The sequence below is a fragment of the Vulpes lagopus genome, chromosome 23 (assembly GCF_018345385.1).
Source record: "Vulpes lagopus strain Blue_001 chromosome 23, ASM1834538v1, whole genome shotgun sequence".
In the NCBI taxonomy this organism is placed as follows: Eukaryota; Metazoa; Chordata; class Mammalia; order Carnivora; family Canidae; genus Vulpes; species Vulpes lagopus.
Genome location: NC_054846.1, coordinates 54,798,745 through 54,813,908, shown reverse-complemented (window position 1 = coordinate 54,813,908; position 15,164 = coordinate 54,798,745). Strand labels below are relative to the sequence as shown.

The window sequence follows — 15,164 nt, the reverse complement described above, 5'->3', positions numbered from 1 at the left end:
AAAGAGAAGGAAAAAGAAAGAAAGGTGAAAAAAAGGGGTGGGGAATCAGAAATCAAAAAGAAAGAAAAACACAAAACAAAACAAAACAAAACAAAACAAAACAAAAAACACGGGGGAGTATCTTCTGATTCTGTATACTTTAGGTCCCTTGACTTCCTCTGGAACTGGTCCGTCTAGCTGGTCTTCTGGGGGAGGGGCGGGTTGTGCTGATTTTCAGGTGTTAGCACCTGGGGGAGCTGCTCTGCCCCCTGCCTGGTGCAGGGCTCAGTGGGGGTTGTTTACCCCGTGAGGCCCCAGGAGGAACAGCCACAATGGCTAGGCAGCTCTGGAAACCTGGATTCAGCCCCCGCAGTAACTCTGGGGCTCTCCGTCTGCAGGGCCTGGAGGCTCCGGGGCGGGGCCGCTGATCTGCTCAGCTCGGGGCAGGAGCGTCCTTGCTGTCCTGGGCCCTCCAGGTCTCTGCCTGTCCCGGGGGGAGGCCGGATTCTGGGCTGTGTCCCGGCGCCCTGTGCTCAGGGGCCTGCACTGTTGGATTCGCGCTCCTGGCCAAGCAGCCCCCTCCGCGGAGCTGCCGCCCGAGCCCCTCCGAGCTGCTAGGGGTCAATGTGTGCACGCTGCAGCCCTTAGGGAGCTCGGCGCACTCTCCTGCGCGTGCTGCAGGTGCCTGTTAGTGTCCCAGGGAGCCTGAGGGCATCCCCACCCTCCTGGGTCCTGCTCTAACTCCCTGCAGGCGCCTTTCCACCCAGGAAGGTTGGTGCAGCTCCTGCTTCTCCGGGACGGGGCTCTCCTGTCCTGGGGACACTCGCCCCGGCCTCAGCCCAGCTCCTGGCGGGGCCCCTCCCCCTTGGAGGCCTTTTGTTTCTTTATTTCTTTTTCCCCCCGACTTCCTACCTTGATAGAAGCGCGAACTCTTCTCACGGTAGCATCCAGCTGGTCTCTCTTTAAATCTCAGGCCAAATTCGTAGATTTTTAGGATAATTTGAAGGTTATCTAGGTAATTTGTTGGGGACAGGTGATTTGGGGACCCTACTCTTCCACCATCTTGCCCCTCCCTCAAAAAATCCAAACTTATTTGATTAAAGAATACTTCCTTGCTCCTGGCCTAGGATGATTTAGTTCCAAAGTCAAAATTCACTGATCAAGGTCTCCAAAAACTAACGAGGGAAAGAATGACAATTTTCTAGCTGGCTAACAATTTTCCAACTAGTCAAAATATCACCTATCTATATGTCAAAATAACCATCTTTAGTATTTTGAGAGTAGAAAGGATATATAAAAGTTGTCACTAAAATGCATCTCATCCTTTTTTAATATAAAACATGCCCTTCTTTGCTTTATCAACAAATTCTCTAAAGATCTACAATAATGGGTTCACATTTTAATTACTAAATTTTCACTTTATGAGCAATATGAAAGCTTTATTTCAAGTGTGCTACAGGTGACCTGGTAATTTCATTTAACACAGATCTAGATGGTTTTTTCTCAAGCACATATACACTATCACAAGAAAGGACAGAAGAATGGGAGTAACAGGTAGGGAGGGAAGAGACATCAGTTGCAGACTACTGATCCAGCTAATTCCCAGAGTTTCTGTGTTTTTATTTAGAAATATATTCTCTTTTCTTATTATAGGAGAAACTTTTATGTAAATTACAATCCCTTGTTCTTAATTCTCCTATTTTCCTTAGCCCATTCCCCCTATTATGTTTTTTCATTAATGATACTGTCCACTGCCTGGAGCTATGCATATGCCATCTATGTTTTCATCCAGTTCTTTGGAAATTTGGATTGAATATTAAATGTGGAAGGGGCATCTAGTCCATCATTCATTTTCACGTCAGAGAAATGCAGCCCAGAAATCAGCTATTATATTTTTCTGATAATAGCAAAGCAGACATTTATCTACTTCAAAAATACATATATGAAAGCTGAAATTCCCAAAATATATGCACATACACATTTTTTTTGAGAGAGAAGGAGAGAGAGAGAGAGCAGGGAAGAGGGGGAGAGGAAGAGGGAGAGGAAGAGAGAGAATCCCAAGCAGGCTCCATGCCCAGTGTGAAGCCTAATGCAAGGCTCAATCCCAGGACCCCAAGATCACCACTGGAGGCAAAACCCAAAACCAAGAGTCAGACCCCAAACCAACTGTGCCAACCAGACACCCCACATTTTTTTATCATACAAAATGCTACATGCCAGCAGTATACTTCAAAGGCAAATACCACCAAAGTCAATCAAATAAAGTTGAACTCTCCTAATATGAATACTTCCTAAAGCACTATGTATCTTTTTTTTTTTTTTTTAAGAGGGAAGGACAGAGAGAGAGAGAGAGGCGCAGAGGTGGGGACAGAGGGAGGGGGGAGAGAGAACTCCAAGCAGGCTCCTCACTAAGCATGGAGCCCAACTCTAGGTCTTAACCTCAGCCAAAACCAAGAGTCGAATGGTCAACCAACTGAGCTACCCAGATGCCCCTGGAATATCTTAAAACAAATACAAAACACATGGAGAGGTTCACATGATGAAAAAGACTGCAAACTATGTAGTCAGAGAGATACATGGTTTGAATCATGGATGTGAGCTTAGGAAAGTCAGTAAAAATCTCCATGCCACAGTTCCCTTAAGTTATAAAACCTTCATGACAGTATGACAGTCATTTTAAGAATTAGAAATAACATATATGAAACACCTACCAGAAAGATGGCACACAGTGGTCAAAGCTATATATATATATTTTTTTTTTAAACAACTGATAATTTATTTAAAAGGCTGATTCAAGAATCTGCAATAGTGACTTCAATGTGGACTCCTAGCTCAAAACTGATGAAAGTAATCTGTTTAACATTCTCGAAGGACTGTGAAAATCAGTAAGTCACTCACGGATCCTCATCTGAAAACAATCCCAAGTCTTAGAACCTTCACCACAAGGAAGTTTTCTCATAGTGATTCTCAGAGTCATGGTGGGCAGCAGAACTGGTCCTTTCACTTTGAGACTCTTTTCCTTTGAACCTCTGATCAAGTCAGCACATACCTTTTCCAAACATTTTAGGTTGCAGCTGGTTAGTTCTAACCCAGTGAATTCCCACCTCTGGTTCCACAGGTGCCTTTCTGGTGTCTTTAAAAGCCATGGCTGTGGCGGGGTGCAGCTTCCTGACCCACTTATTCCTCCGCGAGAGTGAGCGAACAGCCGTGAGTCAGGAGCAGGAGCAGGGTGCCCAGAGCTCCACTGTAGCTGCAACAGCCTCTTCCTCCTAGAGCTCAACCTTCATTTTTTTAGACATTGAGCAGAAGCTTCCAAGAGTGACCTCACAATAATCTCAAAAATAGTTTACTTCAGCTACTAACTAAAAACAAAAACAGGGACGCCTGGGTGGCTCAGTCAGTTAAGTCTCTGCTTTGGGCTCAGGTCATGATCCCAGGATCCTGGGATCCAGTGGTGTCTGGCTCCCTGCTCAGTGGAGAGTCTGCTTCTCTCTCTCCCTCTGCCCTTCCCATCCCTCCAAACCACCCCCACCCCTTGTGTTAACCATCTCTCTCTTTCATATAAATACATAAAATCTTTAAAAAATAATAATATAAAAACAAATACCTATGGGCAGTTATTACATCACTAGAATCACAAAAAGGTCTAGATGATATATTCTTAAGTTTTAAGGTTTTTCTGAAACTGGAAGGGTTCTGCTTCAATGACTTTTTAAGGGTTCTCTTGTTCAATTGAAAATGAAAAATGGAGGGCTCAGCCAGTTAAGCATCTGCCTTAGGCTCGGCCCAGCCATGGTCTCAAGGTCCTGGGATGGAGCCCAGTGTGACAGACTCCCTGCTCAGCGAGGAGTCTGCTTCTCCCTCTCCCTGCCCCCACCCCCTCACTCCCTCTCTCAAAGAAATAAGTAAAATCTTTTTTTTTTCTTAAATTTTATTTATTTATGATAGTCACACAGAGAGAGAGAGGGGCAGAGACACAGGCAGAGGGAGAAGCAGGCTCCATGCACCGGGAGCCCGATGTGGGACTCAATCCCGGGTCTCCAGGATCGCGCCCCGGGCCAAAGACAGGCGCCAAACCGCTGCGCCACCCAGGGATCCCGAAATAAGTAAAATCTTAAAAAAAAAAAAAAAAAAAGAAAAGAAAAGAAAAGAAAGAAAGAAAATGAAAAATGGAGACTAAGAGTTACATAAACCCTGACAATATTTTCACAAAATTTTTAAACTGCTTGCTCTTTGTTTTAGTAAAGAAAATTTTGAGGTAACCAATATTTTGTTTCAATATAATACAAAAACATATACCACTTACTCTTTCTTCATTTTAATAAAACAAACTGGCAGATAAACTACCAAACTGTAACAAGAGATTAGAAAAGAACCATATTACAGGGGCACCTGGCTGGCTCAGTCCATAAAGCATACAACTCTTAATCTCGGGGTTGTGAGTTTGCGCTCCACCTTGAATGTAGAGATTACTTAAAAATAAAAATCTTAAAAAAAATCATATTACAAATAAAAATGCATATCTCTTCATTAACCCTAGTTAAAAGGCTCCAGAACTAATGTTTTTTGTAATTTTCTATAGAAATTATGACATTCGAAACTAAAAGACTGTATAACAAACCAGTGAGGCCTTTTTATCTCATTCAGTTGAAGGTCTGCATTAAAGGACCTAAAAGTGATCCTAAACACTTAAAATACTGTGTATATAGAATGAAGGTCCAAAGCTTGCACTTTGCTCAAATAGTTCCCTGAAGTATCTCCTAACTAGTTTGAAAAAAATCTTTAGAAACATTACCAAGTTATTATTGCTGACTTTGATCTGTGTTCTACAAAACCTCATAGAAAAGCTTTAATATCTTCAATGGGAACAAACAATAGGGGACTATACTATGTATAATAATAAAGAATAGGAGCTCTTGGCTAGCTCATTCTGGGGAGCATGCAACTCTTGAACTTGGGGTTTTAAGTCTGAATCCCACATTGGGTGTAGAGATTACTTAAAGTCCGTTGAGGGAGGTGATAAAGAACAATGACTCAACTATATTTATATAGAATTACATATCATGGAGAGACAATGACAATCCTTACAATCCTTAATGTTGGGCTGGCTGAGACACAGGGGCACCTGGCACCCAAAAAGGCTGATCTTTGGGCCAAAGCAGCCATGACCACATCATCTCCAGTAAATCGAAGCCTAGATGGGAAACCAAAACTTTCCATCCAGGACTTTCCAGCCAGGGACCACCCCCCATCGTCTGTACTATCCCCACCCCCAGCCAATCCCCTAGGCACAGATGTTCCCTTGCCTAATTTGGCAAGGGACCCACCCGAACCCCCGAGTGGTGCGGTGAGGTGCACCTTCCCTGACTCAGAGGCCACCTCTCCCGGGGGGCACTCCCCATTAAAGCACTCTCGAACCTACTGCCTGGCTCTGCTGGGTTTTTTATTTCTCCGCTGTTCATTTTGGAAAAAAACCTAACACTTAATATGTCAGACCTCAATGCTTAGAAATGTTAATGGGTAGCATATTTATGCTATTGGACTCTATCTTTTTAGAAATGTTTTAACAGTTAAAGGAAAACTGAACTTAAGGAAATATTCTTAGAAGATAATCTTCCAGCTGGAAATCCCCATAAAACACTCTTCCCATTACTACGCAACGTGGTTAACTAGTTCTGTCCAGTTCACTGTTTACTAAACAGGAAACTAGAAAGTTCACAGCTTTTGTCCTCAAGGCAAAAAGATTCCTTATCATTAAAGACTCCCATAATTTATCTGCAAGTAAAAGCTTCATCAATTTACATAATGACTGTAAGTAAAAGTTATAATCCTCAAATAGAGCCTTAATTTACCACTTCACACCCACTAAGATGGCTCTAATTAAAAAGATCTAAAAAAATAATAATAATAAGGGTTGGTGAGGATATGCAGAAACTGGACCCTTCTACATTGCTGGTGGGAATACAAAACGGTCAGTCCTCAAAAAGGTTTGAAAAGTTACCTTTTGACCCTGACAATATAACACTAGGTGTATACCCAAAACAAAGGAAAACATTTGTACATTAAATGTTCACAGTAGGGATGCCTGGGTGGCTCGGCGGTTTGGCACCTGCCTTCAGCCCAGGGTGTGATCCTGGAGACCTGGGATTGAGTCCTATGTCTGGCTCCCTGCATGGAGTCTGCTTCTCTCTCTCTCTCTCTCTCTCTCTCTCTGCCTCTCTCATTAATAAAAAATAAAATCTTTAAAAATAAAAAATAAAAAAATAAATGTTCACAGTAACATTGTTCATAACAGCCCAAAAGAAAAAATAACCCAAACTGACGAAGGGATAAATAAAATGTGGAATATCCCTATAATGTAGTATCATTCAGTAGTATAAAGAAATGAATTACTGGTACATGCTAAAATGTGGACAAACCCTGAAAACATTATGCTCAAAGAAAGAAACTAATCATATATCTTATGATTCCACGTATACGAAATGTCCAGAAGAGATGGGATATAGGCAGAAAGCACATTAGTGGTTGCCTAGGGCTGGGTAGATTGAGAGGAAACAGGGAGTGGATTTCTTTTTGGGGTCATGAAAATATCAAAAAGCAGATGCTGGTAATATCTGCATAACTCTGAATACCTCACAGCATTGAACTGTACACTTTAAATGGGTTAACTGTATAGTATTTGAACTATATCTCAACAAAGCTGTTATTAAAAAAGAGTCTTATCTAATATTTTAAATTTAACTGAAATATATGTATTCTTCACTTTACATCTTAAAGTTAACTTTAACTAATAAAGTTAACATTATTTCAAACAGCCAGGAGAACCCAGGACTGAATACACCCAAACTTTCTTTTTTAATGAAAAGTTCTAGACTCATTTTATCATTTCCTTAGGTCTTACTTCCTAAGACTCCTTCCCTCAAAAGATACTAAGTTTTCATTTAAGTTTAATTAATCTTTAAAACCTAGGGCATGGATTTACTACTTCTGTGTTTTGTTTTTTTTTTAATTTTTTATTTATTTATGATAGTCACAGAGAGAGAGAGAGGCAGAGACACAGGCAGAGGGAGAAGCAGGCTCCATGCACCGGGAGCCCCATGTGGGATTCGATCCCGGGTCTCCAGGATCGTGCCCTGGGCCAAAGGCAGGCGCCAAACCGCTGCGCCACCCAGGGATCCCTGTGTTTTATTTTTTTTTTAAGATTTTATTTATTTATTCATGAGAGACAGAGACAGAGAGACAGAGAGAGAGAGAGAGAGAGACGCCGAGACACAGGCAGAGGCAGAGGGAGAAGCAGGCTCCATGCAGGGAGCCCGATGCAGAACTCTATCCGGGGACTCCAGGATCATGCCCTGAGCTGAAGGCAGGTGCTAAACCACTGAGCCACCCAAGTGTCCCTAAACATAGCATTTTTAAATTGTTTTATTAAATATTTATTTATGACGCATAAAACATTCCACTAACTACACCATTAAAATACTAACTCTACTGATACCTTAATTTCTCCCTAATTTAGCAATCTCTAATAGTTCAAAATTAATCATATTGATTTTATTTCCTAGTTGTAAACTGTATAAGTAATGATCTTTCAAGTTTTTTCAAATACAAGTAAACAAAAAGTATACTTTCCACTTTCAGGGTAACAATGATTTACCAGGATTCATGAGATTGAATTGCAGCTCTGATTTACATACTGTATCATTTAATCCTTACAATAATTCTATAGAATAGGCATTAACAGCTTCATTTTATAGAATAATTAAGGCTTAAAAGGGGTAGGAAATTTGTTCAAGGTCCTATAGGTTATAAGACTGAATCCCATATCTGACAGGTTATAAAAATCTAGATCTAATCTACAGTTTGTAAAGAAAAGTCTATGTTTTGAAGACCATTCAGTTTTTAAATAATGCAATTTAACAAATTGATAGTTTTTGAAAACTAAGTATATAGACTTGTTTTATTCAATAACTGCAACTATTTATCTCTCATTATTACCTTACACTAAAAATGTTGCTCGATATAATGCAAGTCAGGTACACACAACTAAAATAAAAAATCACGTAAAAGTCCGAAAATGAATAATGGAAAATAAAACTCTGACAATGTAGTAAGTGTACCCTATACATACAGAATAGCTCATTTATTCAGTAAAAATGAGATGGGAAATATGTATAATAATTACAATCAAAATTGTTTTCTATCAAAAATTTTTAAGAATTCCAAAAGTAGATTCATTCTCCAAAAAAAATTAAAGCTACCATGTTTTAAGTCACATATAAATTCCAAACGCTATTTTTAACTTTGTTTTTCCCAAAAAGAGAAATGGATGTGAACATTTATTGGGTACTTTTTAAAGATCCTGAGCTAATTGCTTTTCATTATTTTTATCTCATGGAACTAGTTCTACTTCTCTGTGATGGGTACTACTCCAATTATTACTACATAAGAAGCAACTCAGGATCTAAATGGCACATTGTTCTAAGAGTTGTAGTAAGAATTCCTGCCCATATCTGACTCCATACTCTGTACCACATCATGCAATTAGCAACCATAAAACACCACACACACACACACACACACACACACACACACACACAATGTCTTTAGGAATGTATTTAAGTCCAGGCAATTATCTTTTAAACGAGATTTGTGCCTTGCAACTTGTCTGTGGCCAACATATATAACAGGTGCCAAATAAAAGTTTACTGAATGGGATGCACACTGGTAGCTTAGCAACAGAAGAAGAAATGGGACCATCTTCATTCATTCTGCCTTTCTAAGGGAGTTAATATACAACTATTACTTACCAGACAACATATACAACTTTCTCCTTACAGAATAAAACAATTACAGAATAGAAGGGAATGATCCGGCAAGCTGTTGATTAAATATTTGAAGCTTTCTTTTTTTTAAGATTTTATTTATTCATGAGAGACACAGAGAGAGAAAGAGGCAGAGACATAGGCAGAGGGAGAAGCAGGCTCCATGCAGGAAGCCTGACGTGGGACTTGATCCTAAGACCCCAGGATCACGACCTGGGCCAAAGGCAGATGCCCAACCTCTGAGCCACGCAGGTGCCCTAAATATTCGAAGCCTTAAAGAGAGATCCAGCATGTTCTGCTCAACTCTTGTCTGCCTCGTAAGAGTTCTGTCTCCACAGTTGGCTAGTTGCTAGCAGAGAGGCCATGGTCATTTTTGTGCTTCCTAGAACACCAAACACAGGACCTAACGCTTAATACTAATAGCTAAACTTTTATAAAGATCTTCCACAAATTACAAAACTTTTTCAGGTGAATTAACCCTAAAAGCCTTGCAAGGTAAGTGTAGTATCTATCTACATTTTATAGACAATGACTTTAAAATCCAAGAAGAGATTAAGTGCCAAGATAAGTGGCCAGGTATCCTATAACACCACAGCCACCAGAAAAGGCTCTTGATATACGTTAATTGAATCAGCTATCCCTTGAAATATCATTTTTCTTTCTAAGATTGTAATACCATTATCTGTTGCTATGATAAATGATTGTACTGCCACTTAAGATTGATAGCTTTGCTAGAAAACAGATACTGTCATTTAGGCTTGACCAGGTTAGTTAACTTTTAACTTCGTATATCAGTGATTCTCAAACTTTAAGAGGACTACGAATTGGGGAGCTTGATAAAAATAAAGATCCTTGGGCCACCATGATCTCGAAATCCTGATTCAAGGGACCAGGAATCTGCATATCTTAATAAGCACTCTCAGCTGATTCTAATGGTTGTAGTCTTTAGAGACCCTTTGAGAATTGAACTAGACTTCTAAAACTTAATCTACTTCCCCCAATTATTTTAATCAAGCCAATTTTTTTTTTTACAGTTTTAAGTATTTAAGCAAAATCTTACAAAAACAATCCAAGCCTACCACATCTAACAGGAAAGGTCCTCAAAAATGTTTACTACACCAAACTTCTCTAGACCTCAGGAGCCTGCAGACCTCAGGCCCCTGCATGCAGCCTGCTTCTCTCTCTGCCTGTGTCTCTGCCTCTCTCTTCACATAGTTGATGAGTTCAACTATGACTGCAACGTAATTTAGTAAAACATTTTTGTAAGTCCTACAAAAACGACTGGATGTTAAATAGTAAAAGGGAACCAATTAACTCTGAACCTGACAGAAATAATTAAACATAATTTGAATAATTAACAAGGTAATCATAAGCCAATAACTTTTAAATCACCAACAGTACAAGCCCATTTAAAACTTTAAGTGACCATCAAAATGTACTAACTATAAGATTATGGGTGACTTTTTCCGCACTATTAAATATTTATTGAGAGTTGACACAGGTTTCTGTATTCTTCGAATTTTCTACAATAAGCAGATTTTATTCACAATTATCAAAGTTCTAGAAGTACTTATTAATCCTGTAACCTTCACATACATAATAGGAAAACAAGAATAACCTGTAACCACATTTATCATGAGCCATAAACACCAAAACACCTGGCTTTAAGGTATCAATCTGTAATCATTATTTTTCACATTAATACCAGATCACTTAACCTCTAAAATTTAGACTGTCCCATTTCGACCAGGTATGTCATTAGTGTAGTTAGCCTGACTTTTTAAAATCCCCTTGTCATCCACTCTGGGGATCTATTTAATAGGTGGAACTTCTTTGTATTGAGAACTGAGGCATTACAATATTCACACTCTTATTAGGGAGAAGGGGGAACAGACCATTGTTTAAAAAAAAAAAAAAGGATATTTTTATCATTGTGAGTATTTATGTAGGAAACTTGGCGCCAAGCTAGGAGGGGCTTTCTCCAACAGCCCCGTCTCGGAGGTAAATGTCACAGGAAGCGGCAGGGGCGAGCTCGCGGCAGGTGAGGAAATCTCAGCTCGAATACGACGCAAGCGGCTGTTCCCGCCCGGTGCGCGGTGGGCGACCCTGGCAGCGGCCGCGAGGGCCGCGGGCTTCCGCGCCCCCTTCTTGGGAGCCCCCCGCCCCCACCGCGGGGCCGAGCGGCGGCCTCCGGGGTGCGCGGGCCCGGGCCGCCCGCGGGGGTCGGGGCGCGCCCGCCGCGGCCGCCGGGACCCAGGCCAGGCCGAGGGCTTCCCGGCGGCGCGGGGCCTAGTCGCCCCAGCCTCGCGCCTCGCGGGGACGCGGAGGGAAGGCTCGAGGCCCGAGCCGCGGGCTGGCGGAGGCGGCCGCCGAGCCCCTCCCTCCTGCGGCGGGAGGCCGGGGGTCCCCCGCGCCGCGCCACACTCACCTCGAGCCGCGGCCGCCGCCTCGGCATGGCCGGGGGGCCGCGCCTGGGCCGACAGCCTCCTCCGGAGGGCGCCGCCGCGACGCCTGCCGCTCCTGAAGGGCTTGCGGCCGCCGCTGCTGCTGCTGAGGCCCAGCGCCCGCCGAGCCGCATGGGGCTCACGGGCCGCCGCAGCACGCGGGTCCCGGAGGGGCGCCGCTGAGCCGGGCCGGGCGCGGGGCTGCGGGCGGGGGGGCGGCGGCGGAGCCTCCAGCGTCGCCGTGGCCGCTCCCGCCGCCGGCGCCGCTGGCCCACAGCGCCCCCTGGGCCCCACGGCCCGCTACGGCGCGGGGACTGCGGCGGCCGCCCGGCGCGAGCGGCAGGGAGGGCGGGGGCTCCGGGCGCGGCGCTGCCCTCGGAAGCCCGGCCCCCGCCCCGGGCCGCGAGCGCCCGGCCCTCTCCTTCTCCCCCGAAGGTGCGCGGGCGGCCGTCACCGCGCGTTCTCGTCAGAGCGGGCCTGAGGGGCGCTGCGGGCTTCCGTCGCTCGGGGGGCGACGGCCCCCTGAGCCCTTCCGTGGGTGTGCGTGTAGGATGCGGACCCAGCGCCAACCTTGCGTCCACGCGCCCGCGCAAAACCCGCGCCCAAAGCACCTGAATGGTCTTTGACCTTAACTTCTGGATCTGCTGTGCAGAGCGGTACAGAAATTTCCGACGGGTACCAGGTCCTTAATCCCAAACCGACCCCAAATTAGAAAAAACCATAACATGCCGAGCAAGAGAATAGCCAACGGGTTGTCCTGAAATTCATAAACAACTTAAAGGTAAGAACCACCCCACCCCCCCGTCGTCTACGTTACCCCCATCCCATCCCACCCCCACTTTTCCGCCCCGACCGCAGTCAGACCCCGGATCGGGCCCTGAGGGAAGGAAGTGGGCGCGTCGCGCGGCCTGCGGAACCTTTCCGTTTGCGGGGATCCCGTGCGGCCCCCCTCGGCCTCGGGATGCACACGCCAGAACCTAAAGCAGGAGAAACCAAAAGACCGTCGGAAGGGAAGGAAACCTCCAGATCGCCTGGGCCCAAACTCCCCAGTAATAGGACACTTTTGTCCTGGAGCGCTGTGGCGGATGGGCAAGCAGGGACCTGGCGGCGCAGGTTAGCCGGTGACCCTGGGCAGGTTACCTCCTATTTCTGAACCTGGGGTTACTCGTGCCTGCGGTGCTGGTTGTTGTGAAAATGGGAGGTAATTTATGTGAAGAACTAGCCCAGAGAAGTAGCTTCTCAATGTTAGTTCCAATTATTGTTGGTTCCAAAACACCCTCTCAGTCTTTCTTAAATTCAAGATTATTCCCATCTGTTTTTGTTCTTTCTCTCTCAATCTCTGTGTAAATATATCCCTTTCAAAACATGAGTGCATCAGAAAAGGGAGGAAAAAAGGAAAAAAAGATGGTGCATTGTTCTTTATTGTCCCTAGTCTGGGTAAAATTTTCCTAAATTTCATTAATAGATTTATGTAATTTCCCTCCACTGAGGAAAAATAGAGCCTAATACACTAGATGCTATAATATTCTATTGCAAAGCAGATTTTAGCGTAAAGCTAGTATATTTTTCTGTATATAAAAGTTATAAGGCAATCTCACCTTAGGTTATGTCCTAATAATAATCTTAATGAGAAAATTATGTAAGGTCTCTGGGAACGTTCAAATAATAATTGAGCAGCCACCTTAGAGAAAATATAACCTTACAGCTCTCCTCCAATCAATGAGCTGTTCCTGTTCTTGTACAATCCTGAGTGTGCCTTCACCACCTACTTCTGAGTCACATTACAAAAAAAAAAAAAATCACTATCCCCTTTTTATAACAAGAGAAACTGGGGCTCAGAGAAAAACTGTGATTCATCCTCATAACAACTCTATGAATTAAGTACTCTACTACCACCATTTTACATGTGAAATACATCTAACAGAAGGGAGAGCTGGAAGTAGACACTGAGATTCCTTCAGTCTCCCATCTGATGCCCTAACAATCCTTTTTGCAATACTCAGAAAATGCTGTAAGTTACTGTTGCTAAAAATTTTCAATCTAGAGAAATAGGCCCTTTCATTTAGATTAGTTTGGCAGCCCAGCGTTAACAGTGCTTTCCAAACCTGGTTCACTACCACCACAGGAAATCTGCATTTGTTTATGAATAATCATGCTACCCAGGGTGTAGCTACTACATGAAGATGATTCATTTGTTCCCAAGACCAGTTTCCTCTTGCTTCACGCTTTCTCACCTTCTATTCAAATATGTTGCTGAAAGAGACTGCCTTTATCATCACTATCACTTCCTGATCATAGTAGTCTACTGTAAATCATTTCATCTCTAATTTCATTCCATCACTCAACTCTTCCTACCCAGTTTGCTCTCTGCTCCTGAAATAGCTCTCCTCTGTTTTCCCCTCCTCTACTATAAACCTTTTTCGTTTTAATCTTTCACCTGCTGTCAATTGATTTGGTTACCTACCCTCAGTTTTGCAACTACACAGTGACTCTAAAATACCCTTTTATTCCTAATCTGGTAGACCTTTCCATTTTCATTTTTATGCCATACACATCCCGTAGAAAGCCAGTATGCTAAGAATAGTTTCTTCACGTGAGTTTAAGCTATAGCAGCATCCCAATAAAAATTTTCTTTGCTTTTAAATTTTATTCTGAAAAATTAAGGCCTTGGGGCACCTGGCCTGCTCAGAGAATCATGCAACTCTTGATCTCAGTGTCCTGAGTTCCAGCCTCATGCTGAGTGTAGACATTACTAACAAAAATAATAAATAAACTTAAAAAATCAAGGTTTTTACTTGTCAATTAATTATACATCGATAAAACTGGGGGGGGGGGGAAATGAGGCCAAAGAGATATCCATTTTCTTGCTTTGTGAATGGCAAGAAATTAAGGAGTTATCCTTAATTCTGGATAATTAGTCACTGAGTCTGATAAATTATACTTCTTGCTGTTACTGAAATTTCTCTCCTCTCCAACTCTACTACCACTCACTGTGGTCTAGGGTATATATATGTTCAGTAAATTATATGTGCAATGAACAAAAAGGAGGAGGAAAGAGAAATGAATGAATATTTATGTGTGAGTAGATACTATATAAAAGTTTAAAAGAAGGGACGCCTGGGTGGCTCAGTGATTGAGCATCCTTTGGCTCAGGTCGTGATCCTGGGGTCCTGGGATCGGGTCCCACATAGGGCTCCCCATGGGGAGCCTGCTTCTCCCTCTGCCTGTGTCTCTGCCTCTCTGTGTCTGTCATGAACAAGTAAATAAAATTCTTAATAAAAAAAAAGTTTAAAAGAAGGTACAAGGGGTGTCTGGGGGGCTCCATGGTTGAGCCTCTGCCTTTGGCTCAGGTTGTGACCCCGGGGTCCTGGAATCCAGTCCCGCATCGGATCCCTGCATGGAGCCTGCTTCTCCTTCTGCCTATGTCTCTGCCTCTCTCTCTGTCTCTCACGAATAAATAAAATCTTTAAAAAAAATAAGGCACAAAACCTCTTTCATGTTCCAAATAATCCTTGTGCTTCCCAAATTTATAAGCACTTATCAATACACTGTCAATCTCTGTTTACTTACATGTCTCTCCTATCAGATTTTGAGCCCCAGGCTCAGTGTTTGGTTCATCTCTGTGTCCACACAACCAGTCTCAGAGTACAGCTCAGAGAATGTTAAACTGATCTCGGCTGGCTTAGCCTGATGTGCATCAAACTAGTGCATTCCACCCATTCAGTGACTTTTTAGGTCATTCTCTTTAACTTTCAGGGCCCACCATAGAGAAAGACTCCCCTTCAACAGATGATTGCCCTGCAGCCCCAAACTGCCCCCAGCCTGCTGCTGCCAGCTGCAATCCTCCACACCCCTCTGTAATCACCAACCACAGCCAGGAGTCAAACCCAGAATTCACAGTGCTACCGAACAAGCAAGC

General features: G+C 43.3%; 1 protein-coding gene, 1 long non-coding RNA gene and 1 pseudogene across 3 annotated transcripts in view; 1 reads left to right on the top strand and 2 right to left on the bottom strand.

Annotated features, from left to right (window-relative positions):
• The window catches only part of ZFYVE9 (zinc finger FYVE-type containing 9), a 188,920-nt gene extending 177,407 nt beyond the window's left edge, over positions 1–11,513 (bottom strand). For both annotated transcript variants that reach the window (XM_041737865.1, XM_041737866.1), the window contains exon 1: positions 11,230–11,513. The gene's annotated coding sequence lies outside the window, so the exon portion shown is untranslated. The remainder of the gene's footprint in view (positions 1–11,229) is intronic.
• Positions 2,772–3,447, bottom strand: LOC121480946 (annotated as a pseudogene).
• Positions 11,514–11,627: 114 nt separating the features above from the next.
• Positions 11,628–15,164, top strand: part of LOC121480973 — a 56,922-nt gene continuing 53,385 nt past the window's right edge. The window contains exon 1 of the long non-coding RNA XR_005985169.1: positions 11,628–12,026. This is a non-coding gene — a long non-coding RNA (uncharacterized LOC121480973). The remainder of the gene's footprint in view (positions 12,027–15,164) is intronic.